This window comes from Mus pahari, chromosome 16, assembly GCF_900095145.1.
Source record: "Mus pahari chromosome 16, PAHARI_EIJ_v1.1, whole genome shotgun sequence".
NCBI classification, from domain to species: Eukaryota; Metazoa; Chordata; class Mammalia; order Rodentia; family Muridae; genus Mus; species Mus pahari.
Genome location: NC_034605.1, coordinates 4,570,754 through 4,597,554, shown reverse-complemented (window position 1 = coordinate 4,597,554; position 26,801 = coordinate 4,570,754). Strand labels below are relative to the sequence as shown.

General features: G+C 40.6%; 1 protein-coding gene across 3 annotated transcripts in view; it reads left to right on the top strand.

Moving 5' to 3' along the window:
• Nucleotides 1-26,801, top strand: part of Celf2 (CUGBP Elav-like family member 2) — an 842,569-nt gene that overhangs the window by 205,050 nt on the left and 610,718 nt on the right. For all 3 annotated transcript variants that reach the window (XM_029547668.1, XM_021215268.2, XM_021215265.2), the window contains one exon: nt 6,903-6,941. The gene's annotated coding sequence lies outside the window, so the exon portion shown is untranslated. The remainder of the gene's footprint in view (nt 1-6,902; nt 6,942-26,801) is intronic.

Below are 26,801 nucleotides of genomic sequence, written 5' to 3'. Positions count from 1 at the left end.
ATTGCCTGGATACTCTACTCTTCAGTACTGAGTAATATTCCACTGCCTGGATATGCTACTCTTCAGTACTGAGTAATATTCCACTGCCTGGATACGCTACTCTCAGTACTGAGTAATATTCCACTGCCTGGATATGCTACTCTTCAGTAGTTCTTTCCTCTACTGGAGGACATTTTGGTTGCTCTCTTGTTGAGGCTATTCTAAATAAAGTCACTATAAACATATCTGTAAAGGCTTTTGCATGCATATGAGATACCAACTCATTTGGGTAATATGTGAGGCACAAGACAGCTAGCTTGTACAGTAAGCACACATTTAGTCCTGTAAGAAATTGCTATTATGTGTACCATTGGGCATTGCCACTGGCAATGTGTAATAATATAAATTCCTCCATGATCCAACCAGCAGTTCTTATGTTCAGGGTTCTGGATTTTGATAATTCTAGAAATGATTGTTCGTTCTGATTGTCAACTTGACACAACCTAGAATCTTTGGGATTGTCTATATTGGCTCGGCCTGTGAACATATCTGTGGAACCTGAGTTGTCTCACTTAAGTTAACTGATATAGGAAAACCCAGTCCAGTGCAGATGGCACCATTTCCTAAGCTGGGGTCCTTGAACTGTTTATGAGTGGATATATTCAGTAGAGCACAGGCGTGTATGCCATGCTTTCCCTCCTCTCCTGACTGTAATTGTGATATGGCTAGCTATTTGAAGTTGCTGCTTTGGATTCCCCGCAGTGACTGACTGTAAAAATGGAACTGCAAGCTGAAATTAACCCCGAGTTTCTTTTTCTCGGAGTATTTTATCATAGCAAAAGAAATAAAACTAGAACAATTCCATGTACAGTGGTGTCTTATGGGGGGGGGGATTGAGTGACATTTCCTTGATAGGTCATCCTCAGGGGTGTCTTATCAGTTCATGGTGTGTTTTCTTAGATGAGCTCGTTAGGATCTTGGCCCATTGTTTAATATAAAGATACAATATGTTGTTGATTTCATTTTCCTTATGATTTTGAAGAAACTGTTACCTAATTTTGACATTTTCTTCATTTAATTCTTTCTTTTAAAAACATTCACTTGCTTTATCATGTGCATGTTTGGGGGTTTGGGCATATGAATACCCTCAGAGGCCAGAGGGTCAAATCCTGCTCAAGCTAGAGTTACAGGTAGCAGTAAGATGCCCAATGTTAGTGCCGAGTATAGAACTCAGTTTCTCCTCATGAGCAGTGTGTGCTCTTAACCACTGAGCCATCTCTCCAGTCTCCTTACCCTTTCCTAATATTCTTTCTTTATTCATGTAGCCTTGAGTTCTGACTCGTATTGTTCTTTTCTTCCTAAAATACTGTTTAATAGTCCTTACAAACAGATCTAGTAGCAAGAGAGTGTCTTGGGTTGTTGTGTGGTGGTAGGGGTTGTAGTTGTGATGGATTGTTTTGTTTGGCTGTCTAAGAAAATCTTTATTCCTCTTTCAGTTTTGAAAGATAACTCTACAGGGTATGGAATTCTAAACTGCTAGAGTTTTGATTTTTGTTTCTCTTAACACTCCATAGTTCAATCCGCTTGCTTATGTATTTCTACGTAAGAGATTCTATGTAAATCTCACCTGTGTACCTCTGTGGAGAAGCTCATTTTTTAACTCTGGCTTTTTCAAGTTCTTGCCCATATCTTTGCTTTTCTATGGTTGGAAAATAAGATGCTCAAGGTGTAGTTCTTTTGGCTTTTACACTGCTTGGTATTCTCTGAGCTCCTGGGATCTGTGGTTGGAAGTTTGACATTTACTTGGGAATATTCCCAGTTGCTGTTATTTCAAATAATTCCCCTGTTCCTTTTCTTTTCTGTCTTCCTGTTCTTGGTGTTACATGTGTTTTATAGATGTTACAGTTCTTCCACAGTGCTTAAAATATTCTGTTCTTGCCTTTTAATCACCCTTTATTTTCTTTGCTTTATAGATCTGGACGGGTTTCTAACATGTTGTCTTCAAATTTAGAATTCCTTCTCCAGGCAGGTCTAGTCTACTGACAAGTCCATGAAAGGCACCTTCAGCTCTGCCATAGTGGTGCCTATTTCTAACATTTTTTTTTAGTTCTTTCTTAAACTTTGCATCTCACTTCTTACACTACCCTGATGTTCCCAGGTGGTCAACTGCTCATTTGGTCAACTGCTCTGTGAGGTCTTTTATCCCACGTCATCTGGTTCTGATGGTTGTTCTGCAACATCACACTTTCTTTTTAAAATTCCAGTTTGCCTTAGGGTTTGCTGTGATCTTATACTCAGATGTGGTGTACTGAATGAAAAGACCCATAGACCTTCTGTGAAAGAGATGGTAAGAGTGTGGGGTGGGAGAGCTCTGTATGAGCCCATCTAAGCCTCTTACTGGACATATACCGCTAGATTCTAAACTTCAGCATTTCTTTTATATCTCTACGCTCACCCCAACCCACCATATGACACAAGATGGCTACATGGGTTTGGAATTAGGTGTGTTCCTCTTCTGAGGGGGAAAGCCAAAACTGGTTAGAGTTGGCTGTCTCCTGACTCCAGTCATCTGGGCTCCAGTAAAACCCGCCAGGCTCTGATGAACTAGTTTTTCCTGAGGGCAGACTGTTAGCAAACTGCTCTGGCAGGATTCTACATGGGTTTTTTTCTCCCTTACCAGTGAAAAACACTAGAGGGGTTTTCCTCCAGTACTTACTGAAAGAACCTGATTAAGTTCTAGTGAGAACATGAGAGAGAGAGAGAGAGAGAGAGAGAGAGAGAGAGAGAGAGAGAGAGAGAGAGAGAACTTCTTATGTTCACATCTCTTTGATATTTACAATTCTCAGCTTTGTCCATACTGTGACTCTAGCTGCCCATAAAGTGCAGTTTCTCAGTCTATATTCCATCATTGGCTCCCAAGGAAGTTTCCACTCAATGTGTTGTGATTCTCTCTGTGTGTCTACCAGTGATATGTCTCCAGTGTAGGAGGGCAGCAGATTACCCTGGCCCTACTTCTCCTGTGACTATATGAAACATTGTTGATTTGTTAGTTAGTTCTGATAGACTTGACATACAGAATTGGAAATGAGAATTACATTCAGATTTCCCAAATTTAGAGCTACAAACTTTAAATTTGAGCAATTAAATTGAGTGTGTCTTTATAATCATTCATTATGCTAAGGGCTGGATGAGCTAACTAGTTAACCTTTAATTGCCTCCATTTATTAATAAGATAAACCTTTTAATGTGGTCCAAAAGAAGCAGATCTTATCAGCACAGCTGCTCGTGGTTTTGTTTGACAGATGTAAGGTAATGATGGCCAAAGCGATGTATGATCCAAGAAAAGAAATCTGCCAGCATTATTCTCTAGAGACATTACAGTATACAATTACATGATAATCATAAAATACTTGGGGAAAAAAAAATCACATCACTTCCATTCTCAAAATTACATAGAAATACTCTGAGTATCATTTATATACTGGCCAAATGTGTCTTAGAAATTGTGAATAGCACCTTTGGCAGCAACCTTTCCACTGGGTCATAAAGTGTGTGGCTGAAGAAAAGTCTGGCCATGTGCATGTGAAACCTGTGGTAACTTAACTAGCAAGAAAGAGAACCTTTGAGAGTTCCAGCAGTGATTATTTTTAGGTGGTGACTAAAAACAAAGAGAAAGTCTTGGAATTCTTTAAAGTTCTCGGAGAACATCACCACCATATCACTTGGGTACTTATTAAAAATCTCTTAGTTACTGTTCTCATCATCCTGGTAGAGGGCGTCATAGAAACAAGTCAAGGTAGGGGAACTGATTTTGGCTCATGGTTTGAAAGGATATATTTCTCATAGCGGGGAGGGCATGTCAGAGAGTATGTAGTTATCTCTTGACAACAGTCAGGAAGAAGACAGTTCAGAGAGGATCGAGGCTCAGGTTATAACCTCATGGCCTACACACACGCCTCTATGATTGCCAGTGAAGTCTCACATCGAGAAGATTCCACACTCTGCCTGAACAGTATCTACAACTGGTCACCCGCTGATCAACCATATGTGCCTCAGGGAAGTATTTGATACAAAAACTATAACAACAACAACAAAAAAAAAAATACTTATTACCGGAGCTCCACCATGAAACATTGAATGAACACTTCTGAAATTAGACCTAGGATTCAGAGTTTCTTAAAGGTCCATTGAGTGACTGCTAGCCCAACATAAGAATTGAAATCCTCAGTCTGTGGCTGATATATTTCTAAAATAAGAGAGTGGTTTAATCCCTCTGGATATATTCTCCATAAGGAACATGTATTGACATACTTTAAAATGACCCCAAAAAAGCTGACTTGGACTTTGGGGTATTCCCATCTGCTCACTGTTAAACAATGAACCAAACTGTACATCGATTGATTGAGTCATTCTGTTGGCCAGATAAGTCACAACTGATTTGATTGCATAGGACCAGATAGACATGGAGTCACATGAAACTGTGTAATACAGTGGCAGGGGTTGATAGTCTAGGTTACTTTTTAAAGACAGTCACCTGAAAATATAAGCTAGCAAGTTGCTCTCTTCAGTCTAAATATATCTCCGCCCCCCCCCCAATTAAGCCAGTGAGGCAAATTTTTTGCCAAACTGCTTCTTTGACTTATTTTGACTATTCTATTCAATGACCAGATATCAAAATATGTTCTATTATCCATACCCATGGACATTAGCATCAAACTCAAACAATTTGAAGACTAGTAGTCTTTAGGTTATATTTAAAAGTCAATATAGTATATCTAATACCTTATGAAGTTAAGTGGCAATTTAAAGTTGTTTTTGATCTTACTGTGACAAAATTGTAACATCTGTATTTTAAAGCTCTCACCAAATGTGCCACACTCTTAGGACTGACAACTGTTTAAAAAGGTCAAGGAACGGGCTAAAAAGAATCATGTGATGCTTTTTGGCTGTTTTTCTCTATGTGGGAAATGTCCTCAGGCTTCTTAGACAAATTGTATGTATAGCCTAAATATACATTATTGCAGAGCACCAGGAATTGGGTCTGTATACATTTCTATGAGTGCAGTAAACAGACTGAGAGATTGGAATCCCCCTTAAAATCAAGCACTCACCAGTCCCAGAACTAAATTCCATAACCACCCACCCATGTGTTACAGATAAATGAAAGATGGATAAATGATAGAATGATAGATGGTTGATTGCATGGCTAGATAGATAGATAGATGATAAATAAATAGATTATATATGATTGTTTATATAAAGAGATTTCGTAGAGAGATGAAAGATAAATGGTTGATTAATAGATATGTAGATAAAAAGATGATAGGTGGATGATAGATGCTTGTTGGATATATAGATTAGATAGATAGATGATAAATAGATAGATAGATAGATAGATAGACAATATAGATCATTGATAGATAGTAGATTGATAGATGGTCGATTAGATAACTGAGGAGAATGTTCACTTACTTTATATCAACTTAATATTATTCATATCAAATATTGAGGATCATCTTGAATAATTATTAGTGATGAACTTAATAAACATCAAAACTCAATATTAAAGCCAGCCTACACTTCCTGTCACTGATAACCAAGAATCCTATTGTATATAGGTCACCTTCATTGTCAGCCATGAGGTCTTAAATGATTCCAAAACAAAATACACTACTTCTCTAGCAGTTTATAAAGCTTTCAGTCACCTGCTTTCTTGACTTGCTTCAATATTGCGGGTCTTTTCACATGACTTCCCATTCCTCCAACAAAGAAAAAAGGAATCAGTTATTGCCTACCCCAGGGGTCAGCAACATTTTCTTAAAGGGTCATGTATTAGTTCTTTTATGATGTGTGGGCCATGCTCCCTCCTTCCCAACAACTCATACCTGTCATTGCAGTGTAAAAGCAGTCACAGAATGTAGACAAAGCTGAATTCCAGTTACACTTTATAGTTACTAGCACTTGAGCTTTTCATTAAATGTTCACATCAAGACTTATTCTTCCTTTAATTTTTTTTCAACCATTTAAAAAAGAAAAGATGAGCCAGGCGATGGTGGCACATGCCTTTAATCCCAGCACTTGGGAGGCAGAGGCAGGCAGAGTTCTGAGTTCAAGGCCAGCCTGGCCTACAAAGTGAGTTCCAGGACAGCCAGGGCTACACAGAGAAACCCTGTCTCGAAAAGAAAGAAAGAAAGAAAGAAAGAAAGAAAGAAAGAAAGAAAGAAAGAAAGAAAGAAAGAAAGAAAGAAAGAAAGAAAGAAAGAAAGAAAGAAAGAAAAGAAAAGAAAAGAAAAGAAAAGAAAAGAAAAGAAAAGAAAAGAAAAGAAAAGAAAAGAAAAGAAAAGAAAAAAGAAAAAAAGCTGATTCTCAGCATATAGCCCATGTATATACTGCATGTTGTTTGAAGTTGGATCATGGACTCTTCATCAGCTCTAGGCTGAGAATTGTGGATTCCAGGTCATAGACTAACCCTAGCAGTAGAGGGGATACGTCAAAGTGTCAATGTTTTACTACTGTGAAATTTCACTTCTGCTTTTAAGTAAACAATAAGAGTCCATTAGAACAATGCTTGATTTGCATAAACAACTCCAAATGAGTCGCACTCATCAAACCTAACTCTAGTCCAACAGTCAGGGCACTTGCTGACAAGCCTCACACCCTGAGTTCGATTCACAGGAGCAACATAATAGGAGGAGAGAACCAACATCTGAAAAGTATTATCTGGCCTCCACACACATACACATATAAACACAAATGCACAGACACAAAGACACACTAAATAAATAAATAAATGTAACTTCATTTGAAAACAACAAGGTTTTTTTTTTTAAGCAATTATAGGTGTACAGTGAAAAAGCTTTCTTAAATAAAAGAGTGTATGTCATTCCCTGTATTTATTTAGTTATTTTTGTTTGTTTGCTTAGGTCTACGCTGCTGCAGAGAGGACTGATCCAGACACTCGGGTAAGGACTGTCTTCTGCAGAGCAGAGGGTCCCGTGCCCTCTCTGTTGGGATGGTAGTAATGGCACATTACTCTCCTGCTGCTTTTCCCCTTCTGACACTTGCTGGGACATAAACATTTTGGTTCTTTCTCTTGAGAGTTTTCTCCTCTGGATTCTGATTATTGCTGAGTCTGACCCTTATGCCTTTTGGGTCATGTTTATAGGAGCATGTCACTGGATATTGGTGTGTCTATGAGAGTACACCCTTTGATTTCACATTCTCATATTGCTATTGCTTTGGGTTTATTGTGAGGTGGTTTTATTTCAAGACATGAGCTTCTTCTTTAAGAAAAATAAAAGGATCATAAAAGAGCTATTAGAAGTCTATTCAGAGAAGTAGTTCTTTGGATCTGGTTTTGAGAATGGAAGCTGTCAAGTGTGCTTATATATTGACTCCACTCTGGAATGGACACGGGGTCACTCAGGCTACAGTCACATTTCTTCTGCCCCCACTGTCAGCACAGCCAGGAAAAGAGATCTCAGAAAGGAGGTTTGTAGTCTTGAGCTGTTAGTATGGTGTCTAAATTCAAAGTAAAAATCTCCTCTCTTAAATAGTTTAAGAGTTTTCCCTACTAGTGTGTTTCACTGTGTAGACATAGGAGTGACTTACACACAGTCTACTTTCAAGGGAGAAGAAATTAATCCACTGTTTTCAAGTCATTCTCTCAGAACACATTTTCCCAAGTACCTTTCCTCCCATTGTTAGCTTATTAAGTATTGCTGTACTGCATACACTCTGGAGTATTTGTTACCGATAAGTGATTCCTGTTAATAGTAGTTTCATTCACTAAAGCTATTTCATTCATCTTGGTTTTGTTGATTTCTATGGTCCTGTTTCTCATTTCTTTTCCAATACATTCCATTCCATTCCCTGTTTCTGTTTCTTTTGAATGTTTTAATCCAATCACCAGTTCTGTAAACAAGCATTTGCCACATCTACTGTAAGTGCACTGAACTGTAGTGGAAGTGATTTCTGATTACCGATGAGCTCGTTTCTAAGGGACACAAGAATAGCATGCAGCGAACTGAAGAAAGAATAATGGAAAATGCCTTGTTAGGTGACTAGGGCAAAGATTCAGAGCACAGATGCTAGACAAAAAGCTGAAGACTTCTAACATCCATAGTTAACATCCATAGGTACTCTTCTGAACAGTGCTTCTGATCTGAGTCACGTGGGAGCTGCTTGCTTATGAGAGAAAATATGTTGCAGACTTTATAAATTAAGACTTCTATTAATATTGGGCTAGACTTTCTGCGAGGGTAGAAAAAAACTTTAGACTCTCCTAATTCCTAGGGTTTGCTAACAAAGCCAAAAGCAAAAATCATTAAGCGAGAATAACTTTAGATTTTGGATTTCTGAACTTTTTTCTCTCTTTGGTGGTCCCTTTTTCTCTATCATTTCTAGAATGTCTACTTTCATGACCTCATAGTCTCACAAAAGAGAAACTGATATTTCTTGGGCCTTGACATAGGACTAATAACCCTTGAGCAAGCGCTTTATTAAAACTGTTATGTGCTACCTGGGAGTCAGGCCTTGAGCACAGGTACAGAAGACTGGGGGAGGAGGGTGACTCTTGTAGTCTGAGCCCATAGATGAGCAACTGTTCCAAGAAGTCAGAGCACTTTCCCAGAATGCCTACAATCCTGGGACTACACACTACAGATGCTTTTCTGTGACTGCGAAGATCATGTCCTCACAGAAGGATTTCTGAGTTCGAGGCCAGCCTGGTCTACAAAGTGAGTTCCAGGACAGCCAGGGCTATACAGAGAAACCCTGTCTCGAAAAAAAAAACAAAAAAGAAAAAAGAAAAAAGAAAAAGATCATGTCCTCAGAGCTAGAGTGAGTGTGAGCCTCAGTGACTGCCGGTGTGGGTGTGTGAAGGATGAGTAAGAGCAGTGGAAAGTCCTTCCCACTGGCAAAGGCATCTGTAAAAATGGTTTTAAAAGTCAAAATTGACCACAAAATGTTTGTCAAACAGGGCCAGCTTCCATCCCAAGAGTAGAACATTGTATCTCAAATACAATTGTATTTCAAATTTACAAAAAGGTAAAGCTGAGAATCGCAATACATACTTTCCAAAATCTGGGCAAATCATCAGACGGGGTTGCTGCTATAGTAAGCTTTGAACCCTGCCAACAGAGACTCCCACATTATGATGCACTAACTTGTTTTGGGAAAGCCTGGGAAACAAGGCACAGATGACCCCAGGATCCACTTATCTGTTTCATAGGAATGATGAGGAATTTTCAAGACATGTCAAGATGACTGGTCAGTACCTACTATGATTTTGATGAACATGTAGGAATGAGCATTTAGAGGTACAGGGTCAGCTCTGTTTTGGATCCTGCCTTTCTTTCTCAGAGGCCAAAGAAAACCAGGTCCTCCTCTGCCTTGTGGACTTGTGTGATGTAGTTTTCCTGCACTTAGTAATTCAGCCTTCCATGTGTCAAATCATCAAATTTCCATAGTATTTAAGAAGCATTTAACTGCCAAATGATGAATAAAATGTGTGATTTAAACACCGAAATCTAAAGTTTAATGTCTCTTTTATGGTTTCATGATATACTATAAAATGCAAAGCGTAACTTATAATGACAACCAATCCAGTCTGCAAATTTGCCTTTCATGATATCAGAGCGTACCTAACTTTAAAATCATACTCAGCTATGACACAGGGGTTGTAACTTTGGTTTCAAGACTTTTAGATTATATATCAGAGGCCAAGTTTTAAGTGATGAGAAGGTGAACATTTGAACCTGGTCATTTGAAGCTGACTCAATAGTCCAGGACTTTTGTTGAGAAACAGGCAGTTCTTTCTGTGATGTGGGGTGACGGGTTGCAAAGGACTCTGTCTCCTAAATAAAGCACAGGATTAAGAGAATTAAACAAGACTTAGTAAATAAAACTGGCATTCAGAGGAGAGATTATCTACTTTGTTTTTTCTGTTTGATGACTTCAGAATTGTTGCCTCCCCCAGCCTCGAAGCAGGCTGATTCAGACCTTGTTGCCACTAAGCACGAGACCACCTGGGGTGGAACCTTCCGACTTACAAAGCAGGTTCTATTGTCTACACCTGCCACTGCTTTCCTCCAAAACCTGCTGAGACCCTTGAGACCTTCATCCTGCAGATCACCTTCAGCTGGCGAAGGACATCAAGAATGGAGTGGTGGGGGATGGGCCTCCTCCCTCTATATAAGCTCAGAATCTTAGTAAACTGGGGGCTTTGATCAGCTATGTTGTCTTAGCCTTCCTTCCTTGCCATCTAATCTTTCAGCCCCAGCCCGCCTTTCAGGCGTACCCTGAGTGTGGCTGTGGGCAGTCGCACTCACAGAATCATTTCCTCTGCCTAAGAGGTCACTTCAGAATTTAATGGTGGCAAAGGGTATAGACTGTACTCTTTGGGTTTTATCATAGACATCTAGACAGCTAAGTGCTAAGTTTTTAGAATACTTTCATGTGCTGTGATGGGTCATCTCACTGGCATTTCCACAGTGCCAGCATGGAAGTCATCTTCCATTGCTGTCTTAATACTGTAAGAAAAAGGCAATGCTTCTCTCAGTCATATGATATTTTGCCGGTGAGCTACAAAGATGTTCCAAGTTACCATTTAGATCAGGGAGCTCTCACAGAAAACTTCTGTGAACGTTTTTTGGTGGGTCTGTTTTCCACAACCTCTTGCTAACTCACCTTTTTCCGATTAAATAAGGACAACTCCTCATCACTGGTCTTCACCCTGACTTCACATTCTTCGATCCGTCCCATAGTGGTTTTCCTACCTCAATTCCTGAGCACAGAACTCCTGTGCTCTCTGATCCTTATTCCAAGAAGCCACAGCAGTCACATATACCTGCTGTGTCTCTATGTCCTTGATGTTTCTACAGTTAAACTCTGGGGGCTTCTTTTTCCTATCTAGCATCCCACTGAAGACTTGGTTGTACAATAGCTACACAGTTCAGCATATACAAAACATTGACAGTCTAGATCTCCATTGTTTTTCCAAGGCTGCCCAGAATCTATGCCTAAAAGGACTTCCATAAAAATAGAAAAGGCTAATTTCCTTTCACTTCAGACTTGCTATGCAGACCTCAGTGGAGAGACGAATATGCTCTTTAAAAATTTATTTCCTCGGCAGTTTCTCTTCCTATAAATGGGAACCTGGGATCTCATAAAACTGATTTAAAATTATCAAATGCTATTGAACCAACCTAATGAAAATTTTAACCAAAAGTCATTGTAAATTAGGTATGTGATATACTGAGAATGCAGGCCTTTGTAAAGTAGATATTGTTCTTCTGTAAGCTCATGAATGGAGACTTTCTTGAATAAATTACTTCTTAATAACATCAAGGAGTCATTGGCTGGGTAAATATCTCCCTGGGCACTCACTGAGGTTCCTGAATTTAAATGTTCAATCGAACTTCTTATTTGTCACAATTCCTAATGAGTTTTTCTTTATGAAATCATTGTTAGTATGAAAAAGTAAGAATTCGTACCTAATTTCTAGATTAATGGTCTTTAAAAGACCTCAAGGGGTTGACTTTTTTCTTGCTAAAACAGAAAATTTGCATAATTTCTATTGCCCAAATGTTTAAACTTCTCAACCTGCTGTCAGTTTGCTACCTGAAGCTGAAAAAAGGAAAATGATCTGAACAGGCAGAATAACTGGGGTTCCTGCTAAGGGGAACAATGGGCCTGCTTAAAGGGCCTGACAGGAAGTCGCGTCTTCTCCCCGCCTTGCCTGGGAAGTATGTGAGGAATTTGCAGACATTCTCTCTCAGACCCCATAGTCCCAGCAAGGCCTGATACTGCTGCTGCATCTCAATTCAAGGCCACGTTCAGTGCATGCTAAGCCGTCCTGTGAGTTATAGCAGACTGAATAAGAGTGGCCCCCATAAGCTCATATATTTGAATGTTAGTCATCAGGGAACGGCAATACTTGAGAGGGAACAGGAGGTGTAGCCTTGTTGGAGTGGGTGTGGCCTTGTTGGAGTGGGTGTGGCCTTGTTGGAGTGGGTGTGGCCTTGTTGGAGGAAGCCTGTTACTGTTCAAAAGGCCAAGCCAGACCTTTCCTGGTGTCTTCTGGTCCAGACAGAGATCTCTCAGTTGCGTCTCTAGTACCAGGTTTGCCTGCATGCCACCATGCTCCCCACCATAATAGACTAAACTCTGAAGCTGTAACCAAGCCCTAATTGAATGTTTTATTTTAAAAGACTTGGCGGTGGTTCCTGTGTCTCTTCACACCAAGGAACCCTGACTAAGACAGTTGTTACAGTTAAAATATGGAGATATTTTTATTTTTGGACTTAGGATGGTACCTACGTTTTTTTCCATTTCAACATTGCAACAGATGGTCTGAGTTCACTCTTACAGATCCCTGAACTATAGGTGCTACAGGTTAAGCTTAAAACTATCAATATATTCTATACTGCAGACCCTTTAGGGTAGGAAAGGGGGGGAAGCCTGTTTATAAACAGACCTAGACTGTCTTGGACATATGGGACAGGGAAGCAACACTATGGCATGTCAAGGATGACGTCCCAAAAAGAATGCCATTCTCAGAAAGAAAGATGCAAACAATTTATCACTGTTGTCCTCTAGTGATGCCTACATCCTGCCCAGGCCCCTGCCGTTTGTTGTTAAAGAGACTGAAATGGATACTAGCTTCATTTCATCCTGGATTGAGACATGATATTGGATGGACTGTTATGGAGATATCCTAGATATAATATGGGAACCTCAATGTAGGTGTGTGTGTGGTGTGTGTGTGTGTGTGTGTGTGTGGTGAGTGTGTGTGTGTGTGTGTGTGTGTGTGTGTGAGAGAGAGAGAGAGAGAACATGGAAGCCAAAGACAACCTTAGACTTCTCATGAACCACTCACCTTCTTTGTTAAGATAGAGTCTGTCATTCCCCAGTACTTTCTAAATAGATTAGCCTGACTGGGCAGTGAATTCTAATAATCTACCTTTCTTTACACACATGATCATAGCTTGCTTCTTTATTTGGGCTTTGTATCTCAAACTTGGGATCTGAGACTACCCTACTGACTGAGCTTTATGCTCAGCCCAATGTGTGGCTTCTCAATCACCACATATCTGTGGCATATTTGTTCCAAGATTTATTTGACAGAAACTCCCTAAAAATCTAATCAGTTAGGTTTCCTGAGGTGCATGTATATTCCTAGCACATTGGAGGTAAAGGCAGGATCCAAAGTTCAAGGCCAGCCTGGGCTACAGAAAAGCATATAAGATCTTACCTCAATAAAATGATCAAAAAAAATTGAATCAACAATTACAGACAAGTTCATTTCTGTGTAATTAGTTGTATGACAATGAATGCTATGTGTTCTGAATGCCATAATGTTTAGTAGCCTTTCAATATAGAAGCCTAGAAAATGTATTTTGTAAGCCAGGCGTGGTGGTGCACGCCTTTAATCCCAGCACTCGGGAGGCAGAGGCAGGNNGNTTTCTGAGTTCGAGGCCAGCCTGGTCTACAAAGTGAGTTCCAAGACAGCCAGGGCTACACAGAGAAACCCTGTCTCGAAAAACCTAAAAAAAAAAAAAAAAAAAAGAAAATGTGTATTTTGTAAAAACACCTGAAATCAAAGCTTGTATCTTAATATATTTCATAATACTGTGTTTTAAAAAGCATATGTGATTAATATTAAAAGATAGTCTAGAGTTTAGGCCATTCTTCCTGCACAGATCCCAGAAATGGTATTCAGATCTCTATGGCTGAAAAACAATTTTCCCCCCAAGAACCTAAATTGGCAGATAGCTGAGTATACACAGCAGCTTCAAACTCAAGTACAGCCTGTGTTACAACGAAGATTTTAAACAGAAGTCAAGTTTAGCCCCACATTCTGCTACAGGTTGATTGAAATACATATATGCTAACAAAATTCTGTACCTATACATAGCATTTCCCTACTGAATTTCATCAGGAAATTAAATAGGAAATCCCACAGAGAATGTTCTCCAGGCCACTTCATTTAAGAAGTATGGGTAAAAGCATGTGAAGCGCTGTGGAATCTCTCCACCCAGAAGCTGTGTCAGGGCCACATACACAAGACTGAGAACACAGGTAAAGCCACGAGTATCTACAGCCCTGGAGTGTGTAAGCACACCGGGCGGCAGCTACAGTCGCCGCTCAGTACTGTGACAGCTCTTTGTATCTTTTCTTCACTACCTCCACAGGGCCATGCCTCCTCAGTAGAAGATTGTGACCTCCAGTTGAAAGTTCCCAGAACCTTGGACCTTTCCCTCTTTTGACTGATTGGTTATGAAAGGGCTTAGCAAATCATAGGATGCACAACAATGTGATAAGCACACACAGCTTTGTTTCACTTGCTCTTCCTAATTTTAAATGCTATTAAAAATGTAAGCCAAGTGTGAGAGGGCATGCCTAAATTGCAAGCAACACCCTTACAACCTAATGTGAGCCAGAGTGTAATGATCTTATGTTTGAAACAGACATATTCCTTAGTTTATCAACCTATGCAATAAAAAAAAATCTATCTACATAATCTTAGTAAGTGGTGACCATACATATGCATATGTGGTACATTAGATATGATATCCTGAATGCCCAAAAGTGATAAAATGAATCACAGATACCTAACTGGCAATAGCTCAGGACTTAGAGACACATCTCCCAGATGTGAACTCTTAACTGCAACCCTTTCCAAGATAAGAGTCCTCAGGAAACTTAACTTTTGTTTCTTGCCTCGATTTTTTTTTCCACATAGAATTTCTGAGGTTTTATAGATTAATTAATAAAATATATTTAAGACGATGGTATCATGAAAGCCGTATACAATTGCTCTGGTATCCGCTTTAGAATGAGGCCAAAGAGTTGCTATCCACCTAGAACATCTGACAAGTGTAGAGGCATCACACATGCAGCAGGGAGATAGAGTATAATAAATAACAGGTTGAGAACATTAGCAAGGCTTGGGTATTACCCAAATGGTGATGGATTTCTGCAAGACAAGTAGGGTGTGGAGAGGTATTGGTAAATTACAGAACAGCCCTTGAATAAGAAGCTGCCCATTCTAAGCAGAAGAACCGCACAACCCACTTCACTGAGAGTATGTAAGAACACTGTCAGAGTCTCAGTAGATTGCTAGTATAACAGCAACCGTCATTTGCTTCTTAAAAGTCTGAGTCTGGAAGGCCAAGATCAAGGTCAGAGTATGGTTGGAGTCCGGTGAGAACTCTCTTCAAGTCTGTAGATGGCCAGGTATTAGCTGATGGCCAGGTACGTGCTGGAGTGGGGCTAGCTATCTTTTAGCAGATTCTTTATTATCTCTTGTCATACCACCTTAAACATGCCTGATCTTGTTTGGGAACCCTTTTATTGAAGCACTGGTCCTAACATGAGAGTAGTGGCCCCATTAACTTAGCACTTCCTAATTCTCCCATCTCTAGTACACAGGGATATAATAACAGCTGTTGGAGCAAACCTGAGTTTGATGGAGCCATTTTCTCACATACATACCAGAACCTTGTCTAATATGGTAAGACAACCAATCAACGGTAGGCTAGCTAGCAGAGCCTATAGTAGGCCCCAAGAGCTTAACCCAATGCAGTTGATGAATTAGCTTAGAGTGGTAGGTGCTCCTGTAGATTAGGCTGGTCCCCCTCTATGTGTGTTCACTGGCTTCTGTGCACTTTGTGTTCTTATCGTAAAGAATATAAATTAAAATATTTTATATTATTTATATTTATTTTTCTCACCATGGGGGAGGATCAAAGAAGAAAAGTAAACCTGTGAAAATGCTTACCAAAGCAGAGGATGTATTGTAAATGATGAACATCCTCAAACTTACTTCTCTTTGTTCTTCCTGATGGTAACGTTGTAACTACATAAAATGGAGAAAAGCAAGGTAAAGGGTGTGTCCCTAATCCATCAACTGGGAGGCTGAGGCCAGAAGCCCATGAGTGAGAGGAGAGCCTCAAACACACAGAGATCTTGTTTTAAAACAGAACAAACGGGGTAGAAATGACTCCATTTCCGGAAGATTACATACCCATTCACTTTCACAGTAACCATACAAGTTACCGAGCAGCCTTTTCAATAAACCACGGGTCAGAGTTGGGCCATTTCTAGAACTGCGGTCAGGAGACAGCTCATTTGGGGCTCAGTTACTACCCAGCTGACTACAGCTTTATTCTCTCTTGCTCTACAGAAAAGTTGTTAATAAAAGCACTTTCATGACACTTTGCTATTTTCATCATAAGCAAACAGCCAAGAAAGGGACCGGGACTCAATGCCATGCTCAAGGTGGAGAGCACTTGCCTAGTATATCCAGGGCACCGGGTCTCATCCCTAGAAATACCCAAAAATGATGACACAGAGATCAAAGAGGAATTTCTACAGGGCCTCAGAGCAGGCAGAGTGGAGAGTCTGTCCTTTCAGCAGAATTCATGTAGAACTATCCCCATCTTAATCATCATTTTCAGGTATGAAGTGCAGTAATGATTTCTGTCTTTTCAATGAGTCTGCAGGTGAATGCATACCTTTAGCATATTTGTATATATTATCATGCATAGACAGCACAGTGTGTTATTATAGCATACAACATACGCTAGTAAATTATATGTATATAATATGCTAGAATCTTGCATAATATCCATAACTATGTAATATATGTGTGTATATACACATTGATTTCCTCACAATGAAACACCTTATTTTTCTTATTTCTTGAGTGTGTGTGAACACATGACTATAAGTACATGCATGTATGTCAGTGCTCATCACATGTGTGTGCATGCATGTGAAAGTGAGAGGAAAATCTTGGTTGTCATCTTCAAGAATGTGCCCACCTCACTTGAGTCAAGACCAGGAGCTAGCCAATTAGGCCATCCTGATTGGCCACCAAGCCCTTAGCATCTTCTTTATTGACACCTTAAATTAACAACCACGTGCCACCATATCTGGAACTTCTTTTTTTTTTTTTTTTTTTCAGTTTATTATTTTTTTTTTATTATTTTCTTTATTTACATTTCAAATGCTATCCCGAAAGTTTCCCATACCCCTCCCCCCACCTCTGTTCCCCCACCCACCCACTCCCACTACTTGGCCCAGGCCTTGTCTTGTGCTAGGTCATATATATATCTGGAACTTCTATATGGGTTCTAGGGTTCAAATTCATGTACTCCTCTGATTGAGCCTCCTGCCACCCCCTCACAGATATTTTATTTTATGAGCAAATATAGTCAATACAAAGATTCTTTGAAAACTATCCCAAGTATATTTTCCATTTTATGTATTCATATATTTATATACCAAACTTACCAAAGAAAATTATGCATATTTTTATTTTTGTTTGTTTACTTTTTTTAACTTGAGGTGCTGAACAGATAGTCTATGCATATTGCTGTTGTTGTTTATGAACAGAGCTGGTCTTGAATTGACAGCATTCCTCTTCCCTCACCCTTCTTAGTACTGAAATTATAGATATGAATTATAGATATGAACCACAGTGTCTAACTAATAGCATGGTTTTGATGATTACTCCCTTCATCCCATTTTCCCCTATGATCATAAGGTAATTTCTCTGATAATAGCCAGCCCCAGAGTTGAACTCACCCCTGTGACAGTGGCTTCTACCCACACCTGTGTCAGGCAAAATGGAAAAGCTGGAGATAGCAATGGGAAGCAGCTCCTGTCCAGTCTTTGTCCCCGATCAATGGGGATGTTCTGGGAGTTAGAGAACAGCGGCACAAATTGAAGTATAAATGCAGATAGTCTCGGTGCTGTGACTCATAAGAACAGGTAAAAGGAAGATGGTTCTCCGTTGTCAAAGTATTATCTGAAAGTGGAAGTGACACTTGATCTGACATGTGCAGGGTGGTTGGGGTTAACTAGGTAAGGGCAAGCTGGAAATAAAGCATTGGGCTGTGAGAAACACTGTCCAGTAGAGAAGTCCGTGACACATCCTAACTCAGAGGAGATGATAGCCTGACCACAAACTGTTTTTGCTGTTTGGAAACCCAAGAAGTGACCAGAGACAATGGGGTGCTCCAGAGCAGGACACTTCAAAGGGAAAATGAAATCTCCTAATGTCTTACAGGTCATTTTTTTCAGAACCCTGTAAAATACTCCTCTCTCTCTCTCTTCTCTCTCTCTCCTCTCTCTCTCCTCCCTCTCTCTCTTCTCTCTCTCTCTCTCTCTCTCTCTCTCTCTCTCTCTCTCTCTCTCTCTCTCTCCTCTCTCTCTCTCTTTCTCTCCCCCCTCCTTCTCCCCCAAAAGGTCAGGGCTATATATCCTCCTAGATCACCATCCACCATAATTTTTGAAATGGAATCTCTCTCTGCACCTATTGCTCGCTCACTAGTTGGCTAGACTGAGTAGCCAGTGAACTCTGAGGCATCCTCTGCTCTCTGAGCCCACAGGATGACAGATGTGTGGCAAGGTTGTTCAGCTTCCTCACATGAGTGATGGAGATCTGAACTTGGGTCTTTGTGCTTCACCAGTCACTTTACCCATTAAGCTATCTACCAGGTCCCAACTCAGGCTTTTACCCTGGAATGGAAAGACTTAATTCCTAAGCAATCATAGCAACACATATTGAGGAGTAGAATCACATCTTGATGATATCTCAGATTTCACAAATATCTGCTTCCTGCTTAGGGGAGACTGGTCTTGTTGTTATAGAAACAGCAGATCCCTAAATGTTTAAATGCTGACTTTTCAGGGGAAGCTTCACCTCTACCTGAAACTGAGACTATGAACCCCACTGGACACGTGGCATCCCCAGATAAAGGACCGATTGATTGATTCCTCTGGCTTCAGGCTCTATACCTATTAATATGCTAAGAGGACTCTAAGCAGTAGCATACAAAATCTGTAGATTATACCTCACTGTGAATTAATCACTAAATTTTGTCGTGGGAAGAGCTTTAGTTCTAGGAGAGACAAAATGAAAGAACAGTTACGGGAGAGCTGATCCTGGACAATGAGGGGCTCTGTAGAGAAGGGAAGCAGTTCACACTCTCCACTGTCCTTCATTCGTCTCCCACCAGTGTGGGGGCTTGTGGCATGGAACTCCCAAACACCGGCTGTTGGCTTCATTGCTTCTTCTGCTGGGCTTGGGCTCAATGACTCACCCACAGCATCACTTTGTCTTACTAACACTGTAAAACCTAAGCTTTGGGCTAAGGTAATTTTAGTATAGTGGTAAAGTACTTGTCCACTCTGTGCAATGCCCTAGATTCTATTCCCAGCAGGAAAAAAAAAGAAGTCAACCCGTTCATTTATTCATTCAGTAGCCCTCAACTATAGGTACTCATAGAAACTCAAGCAAGAATTCATTCCCACTGGAATAAAAGGCCAGCTCTAGGCGTAAAGGCTCAGCCAGAGGCAATCTGCAGAGGCAATCTAGACAGGCTGCAGGGAGTGCCAGTGTGTGAGGCAAGTGCTGCCTTCTGTGAGCCAGTAGCCCAAGCCAGCACCGAATGCCTTTCCAAGCTGCTAGAAAGGATTAAATCTCAGGAACTCCAACAGGGAAAGATGCAAATATTCCCAGGAACAGAGGGAAATGGGAGCCTGAGTTCCAAATGTCAATTATTAAACGTCTCCAGAGGCTGGTTAAAAATAGATATGTAGGTTCACTTTGTTCACTTCTAGGTAAGGGGGCATCCTATCATATCAGATTCCCATCAACCTTTTATCACCCAAGAACTGAGTTGTCAACCATTTGCAGTTGTAAGTTTCAGTTATCCCATTGTCACGGCGCCCAAATTAGCACAGAGCTGAGCCTTTCCATTCAATCCCAAATGCCTCAGTTTGCAGGTTACCATAGAACGTGCACAAGATAGACACAAAAGACGCTCAAGACACAGAAGCATGGTGTGACCTGGCTTAGTGTTTCCCCAAGTAGCCTGCTCCTGTGTGCCTGTGCCAGAGCACAGAGGAGATGGACTGGGAATGGTCCCAGTCGCCAGCAGGTATGTTGTGCCAGCCAAGAAGCAGCATGGATTGAGGACAAAGAGAAGTTACATCCTTTCTGTCGTCCGTTCCCGCTGCCACCCCTGCCTTGATAAAGTTCCTCACACTCTAACAGCCCTCTCTGCTGTGCCCAAGCAATAATGTACAAGTGAAGAAGGTTGAACCTGAATGACTCATGGACATCTCATGCTAAAGTGCTTCAGTTTGCAGTAGGCTCCAAACTAGGCCTCCTAGTTGAAGGAACTGCAGTGCAGATATACCTAAACAGCAAACCCTCTAACAGTCAGTTTGATTTGATTAGAGTATTCGGTGCTTGGCTTTTTGAGGGGAACAATGGATTTGCTTTCCTAATTAGTTTTAGGCTAAGCTAGTACTAAACTTGTATTCTGTTCTGTGAACCCTGCCTGGCTAGAAACAAAACAATGCCTAAGAGGAACAGAAGTGGAAGGGAGGACCCAAATGTACCTGTGGCTACCAAAAACAAAGAAAAAGGGGACATAGACACGAAATAAACAATTTATAAGACATCCAATCTCGATTTTATTTTAGAGAGAAGGATGCTAGTATGCTGTCTGTGTATGAGTTTGTGTGTTACATATGTGTGTGTTATGTAAGTATGTATGTATGCGTTTGTGTGTTATATATGTGTGTGTTATGTATGTAAGTATATGTGTATGTTATTTATGTGTTATACATGTGTGTTATGTATGGGTATATGTGTGTTATACATATGTGTGTATGTGTGTTATATATGTATATGTGTGTGTTTTACATATGTGTATGTGTGTATGGTGTGTGTGTGTGTGTGTGTGTGTGTGTGTGTGTATGTGTGTGTAGACCTAGGCAAGCATCAGGTATATATATCCCTCTCTTGTATTACTCTCTACTTTGGGTTTTGAAACATGACCTTTTACTGAACCCAGGTTGACAGGCTGGGCAAAACTAGCTGACCAGTGACTTTCAGGGGTCTTCCTGTCTTGGTCTTCCCAGAGCTGAGACCACAGGGTATGGCCTTTAAGGAGGTTCTGCGAATCCACACCCAGCTTCTCCTGGTAGTTAAGCAAGCCCTTTAGTGACTGAGGCATCTCCCCAGCCCTAACTTCTCAGTAGACATTTACTTCTCACGAGATTGGCACTTTGTATCTCTTTGTCTGTGAGTATCTGTGGTTTAACCTAGTGTGTCTCCTGCTTTACCTCAATCCAAACTACTTCACCCATGTCCCAAGATACTGAGACATCACAACCAAGCCATTTATGTCTCTGCGGTGTTTGCTTCTACAAAAAGGCAAGTGTTTTAAGAATAGGTCTTAAGAGAAATCAGATCTATTTCTATTGACAGAAGTCCATTAGAACTCAGGTGTTCTAGGGACGGGGATATTATTTAGTTGATGTGTACAGAGCACAAGAAAGCCCCTGGTTTGTTTGTCAGCTCCATATTGCAGTTGTAGTAGTTCATGGCTGTAATATCAGCACTGAGGTAGTTGACACAGGGAGATCACAAGTTCAGGGTCATCCTCTGCTATCTAGGGAGTTTGAGAACAGCTTGGAGAACATGAAACCCTGTCTAAGAAAAGATACTGAGAAATGACCCAGTGGGTAAAGACTGAGTTTAATCTTTGTAACCCACATAATAGAAGAAATTGTGCACTGACTCCCACAGTGAACATGCTGTGTCAGTTACGCACACAGGATCAGTATCACTGAGCTACAGTCCCAGCTCACACTTCTCTCTGATGTCAGCATCATTTATCTGGCCTTTCCCCCCATGTAATTGGCCTTTCTCCAAATGGGTAAAAGTCAAAGGTCCTACAAAGCCAGCTCTGTTAAGAATCACTTATAGGGTTTAGGTCAAGGGGCCAAGCTGCTTCAGCAATCTTGTCGTCTCGCGCTGGGTCCCGGTTGGATTGCTTTAGAGTCGGGAGCCAGTGGGATGCGGTGCCCTCTAATTGCTCTACACATGACCTACACTCCCCAGAGAATAACAAATGACCACCTTGTGGTTCTTGCTCTTGCTCAGAATAGATTTAAACTCATCATGTGCATGAGCCCGGCCAATAACAGCAGCCGTCACAAGAACTTTTCTTGCCCGGTTACTACAGATGAGGAATCCTAAGTAGCAGGGCCTTAAGTAAATGTCAAAGCAATACACTGCTACTCAATCGTGGAAGAACTGAAAGCTAGGAGTGCTGATTGAAAGGCATGAGTGTTCTTTGCCTCCCAATCTGATGACTTCCATCTACCACATCCACACTCTCAGATAAGGGAAAAATCTCATAGAAGTAAGATAGGCCCCCGGATTCGGCAAAAGATAATGTATTTGGTAATGTAGAAGCTTCATGGATGGGAGGTTGAGTGAAGGAACATATGTGGGAACCTGGAGAGATGTCTCAGTAAGACAAGTGCTTGCTACACAAGCATGAGGATCTGAATTCAGATCCCAGGCATCCAACTATGGAAAAAGCCAAGCCTGGTGCCATACATCTGTAACCCCAGGATTGGGGTAAAAGGCAGGCAGATCCCAGGGGCTCACTGGGCAACCAGTATAGCCAAAACAGCAAGCTTTGGCTCCAGTAGAAAAACCTGTCTCAAGAGAGTAAGATAACAATAGAAGGAGAAACCTGAAGTCAACATCTGGCTCGCATGCACGCGCGCATGTGCGCGTGCACACACACACACACACACACACACACACACATACACACATGAGTGAACCTGTATACACATGTTCACACATTAATTCAGAAAGACACACACAGTGAACATATATGAAATCCCATCTATGATCTTGCTAAGAAAAAAATTTCTAATAATGTGAAATGGTAACTATTAAAATAGCCTTTACCTTTGTCCCTCACGGTGCCATTACAGCACAGTCCATCGCTCTTGCTTCAAGACTCTGTAAGCCAGATCATTATTTGAAACCCCTGCAGTCCCAATGCCATTTCTGAGCAGAGATTTAATGTGTGAGTCCTAGAGTGAGATTTCTGATTACCAAGACTTCATTATCTTTATGAAACAAGCAGCAATACATGCGGGCAAGTTTTATCATAGGCTGTTAAATCTGAGCCACCATTGTCAAATAAATGGAGGAAGCATATTGTGTGATTTTCTCTCCCTAGTATCTTTTTTTTCCGTCTGTTTGCATATCCACTCATCTGCAAAATTTGGTAATTCACAATGGGTCCCTCTGTCATTAGTCTGAATTAGGAAGTTCCTACTGTATTTTAAGAAATCAAATTGAAGTCCTCAGGAGGTTGAAACGCTTGAAATTATCTAAATGATTTTCATTATCATAGCTCAGATTTTTATTAAACATGTTATTACTTTTCAGAAATAATGAACAATAATATAATAATTAATAATCAAACATACATCAAGGGGTACTTCATCTCAAACTTCAAAATTAAATGGCTGATGATCAGGGCCCATGTCAGGGAAAAGCAGCTGTGAGTCTCTGTGTTTTTTATTAATTGGGGGTTGGCTGATTTGGTTGGTTGGTTGGCTGGTTAGTTGGTTGGTTCGGTTTGGTTTTGGTCTTTGTTTTGGTTTTAAGTTGTGTGTGCCAGTTTACATTACTACCGCAGCAGTCACAAAATTGAAATGAGGAATTCCCACTAGTTCAAATCTAACCTGGGCTCCACAGTGTGTTCCTGGTAAGCCTGGGCTACTATGACTCAAGTGCATAACATGATGCCTTTTCTTCAATCTTTCTATTTACTTATTTCAGCACTAATTCATTTGTTTGCAGTGTGTGTGGTTTGGGGAACTGAACCCAGGGCTTTGTGCACTGTAGGCAAGTACTCTACCACCGAGCTCTACCGTCATCTCTGTAGAGCTTTAGCTAGACCCTTGCTTGGAGTTCAATGACCCGCTAGGCTCTCTCTCCACACCTCACTGCCTGTCCACACTTGTCTCATACATCATGATTGTCAGGACTCAAAATAGAAACAGAAATGTTCCCCATAACCAGAATCTATAATGTCAAGAGAAGGTTGTCATTCTCATGATCCGCCCACCCACCTCCAGATCAGCTAAGCAGGACACACAGAACCAGGCATAAGAATATTTCCCCTTCATTTTGTCCTTCCTACCCATCTAATTCCAGTTCCTTTCTGGCATCTTCTACAGATAAAGATGCAAAGTCAAGTATGTGAAGTGCTCGTATTGTCTGAATGTAGGAGTTCCATTTTCTTCTCATTTCTCTGTGGTTCAGAAGGCATCTTCTTTGTCTCTATGGAGTTAGTAAAGCCCAGAGTCAGACCTCCAGAGCTATGGGATAGCTCTTAGAGCATTTGCACTTAAAACACTAAGGTCTGCATTCTGAAATGAAAGGCTGTGTTTGAACTTTAAGGGAGAGGAGGGAGAAGTAGTAGGGTATGGTCAAGAAAGTCCACCAAAAATTATGCACAAAAACCAAAAATGTAGCCTTAAACTTCCCACTTAGTAACTTGGCACTTAAAGGAAGCAGAAGTCTGTAACAGGATGGGTGTCAGCAGACATACATTCCCCAAGAGGTTCTTAGCGCCTCTCGCCTCTCTCTCTCTCTCTCTCTCTCTCTCTCATCCTTTCATCAGGATAGTCAGTCCTTCAATTTGCTTGTAAGTTCAGATGATACTATGCCCCATCTTATGTGCTCTATGAGCCGCCCTGACACTTGTGGACTTGTTTTCAGGAAGCCAACCTTGTGCCAGGGCCCCTTATCCACCTACTTTGCCTGGTACTGGTGGGCAGATCATGTTATTTTGATGCATCATCTATATCAACCTTACATGAAGGAAGTGCTTGAGCTTGCTTATTCATCTTTCTCCTTGTCACTGCGCAGTAAACATTTCATTTACTTCAAAGGAGAAACTCAGCAATTTCTGTTTCATGAGCCAGCAGGTACATAAGGGATTGAATGCTCCCGTCAATCACTGAAGAGGGCTTTGCAATATTTTCACTCCCTATCATATCCTACTCCTGGCTCCAATTGTGGTCCTGCTCTAAAAATCTACTTGAACCTCTTCTATTCACTCCCCACTCAGAGTGCATGCTAAGTGAAGCCTTGCCCCTTCGGCACACAGAACGAGGGGAAGAACTGGTGAAGAGGATCTGCTGAATAGAGTGCAGGAGAATCCACAGGACCTTGTCATGTAAAATGGACAGCAAGACCTGGGGATTTTTTTTCCCAAGAACCAAATAGGGGCAGCAGATAGAAATGACAGTGGAGAAGGCTCAGTGCTTAAGAACACATATGACACTTTCTCTCTCACAGGAACAGAATCCAGTTCTCTGCATCTATATTGGATGGCTCACACCCACATATGACTCCAGCTCCAGTGGATGCAAGGCCCTCTTCTGGCTTCTGCAGGCCACGGCATGCACATACACACATATACACAAACATAGAACACTGATGGTGATGGAGAAAGGGACAGGATGGGGAGCCTTTGTCATTGGGGGAATCAAGGGAAACCAGGGACACTGGCACTGACCTCATGATAAAGAACATGCTGGACAGAATGACCTCAACAAATATTGTGCATCATGCAGCTTCACCCAGTTTTGTTATTACAAAAGGCAGTCAGTGTATGCCCATTTTGTTAGTCTGCCTGTATTTAAATGACCAACTTATCTCTCTTGTTCATTGATCTATATATTCAGTTCAGTCAATTCTCAAAGCTTTAGAAACCTAAGGGTAATTATAATTATCTATGTCTGTGTTGACATTTGCAACATGGTCTAATCCTTAGTTATCTATGTCTTAGTAATCTATGCCTTTGTCCCTTTTAGCAACATGATCTAATCCTTACTTCTAATCCTGTCTGAATTTAAGTATAGTCAGACCAGAAACGGGAATAGCCATGGTCCTAACACCTTCCACTTTAGACAGTGGATTCCGTACATATTATTAATAGAAGTTGTGGCAGATCTATGATACTTCATCAGTTAGAGGCAGCTAGCAGATTCATGTAAATGGAAGTATTGGGAAATCATGTAGGGGAAGGGTTGCCATTAAAATGCTGAGTCTTTGGGGCAAAGAGCAAAATCAAAGTGCATAGAGGAGGGTATATGGGGTATAAATAGTATCCTTTCCTCTATGACATCCTAATCGCCCAGTTTGTGAACGGAGAAGCACTGTGTCATCTGAAGATACTGACATGACCATATATGTGAAGTCTCAGAACCAGACGGCATCCTTCTTTACGAGGTAGGAAATTTAGACTCCAGAAGTCTTTGATCTTGAAAGTGTCACATGGGAGACACCGATGCCACTGCTACTCAGACTAATTGATTGATGTGTGGCTGGTACCTTAAGACTCAAGACAAGGGACTTAAATTATACAGCAAGAGTAAAAGCAAAGAACAGACTTGGCACACATAAAACACCGTTAACTTGAAGCCTATCAGAAATAGTATCAATATATAAAATAAATAGAAAGGAAGCAAGTATTTATTATAGGGCTTCATTGTATGAAAAGGTTATATAGTATTCCATTTTTTTTTTTTTAGTTCTTTATCTTGTTTTCTTCTCTTTTTAATAACTACATTGTATTTGGGGATTTTGCCTTGGAGCCCAGATTTAAAAAAAAGATGTTACTAAGCTAAGAATACATGTCTGTATACACAATTAAAATAATGAACTGAGGATAATTGATAATGTATAAACTTGGCATGGTGGCGCATGCCTACCATTCCAGCACTTGAGGCTGAGGCAAGAGGATCAGGGGTTCAAAGCCAGCTTTGACAACACAAGAATATCAAGGGTGGCATGTATCACCCAAGATCCTGGATTAAACAAACTAAAATAAACCAAAAAAAAAAAAAAAAAAAAAGTTTATAAAATAAAAAAAAAAAAAAAAAAAAAAAAAAAAAAGAAAGAAAGA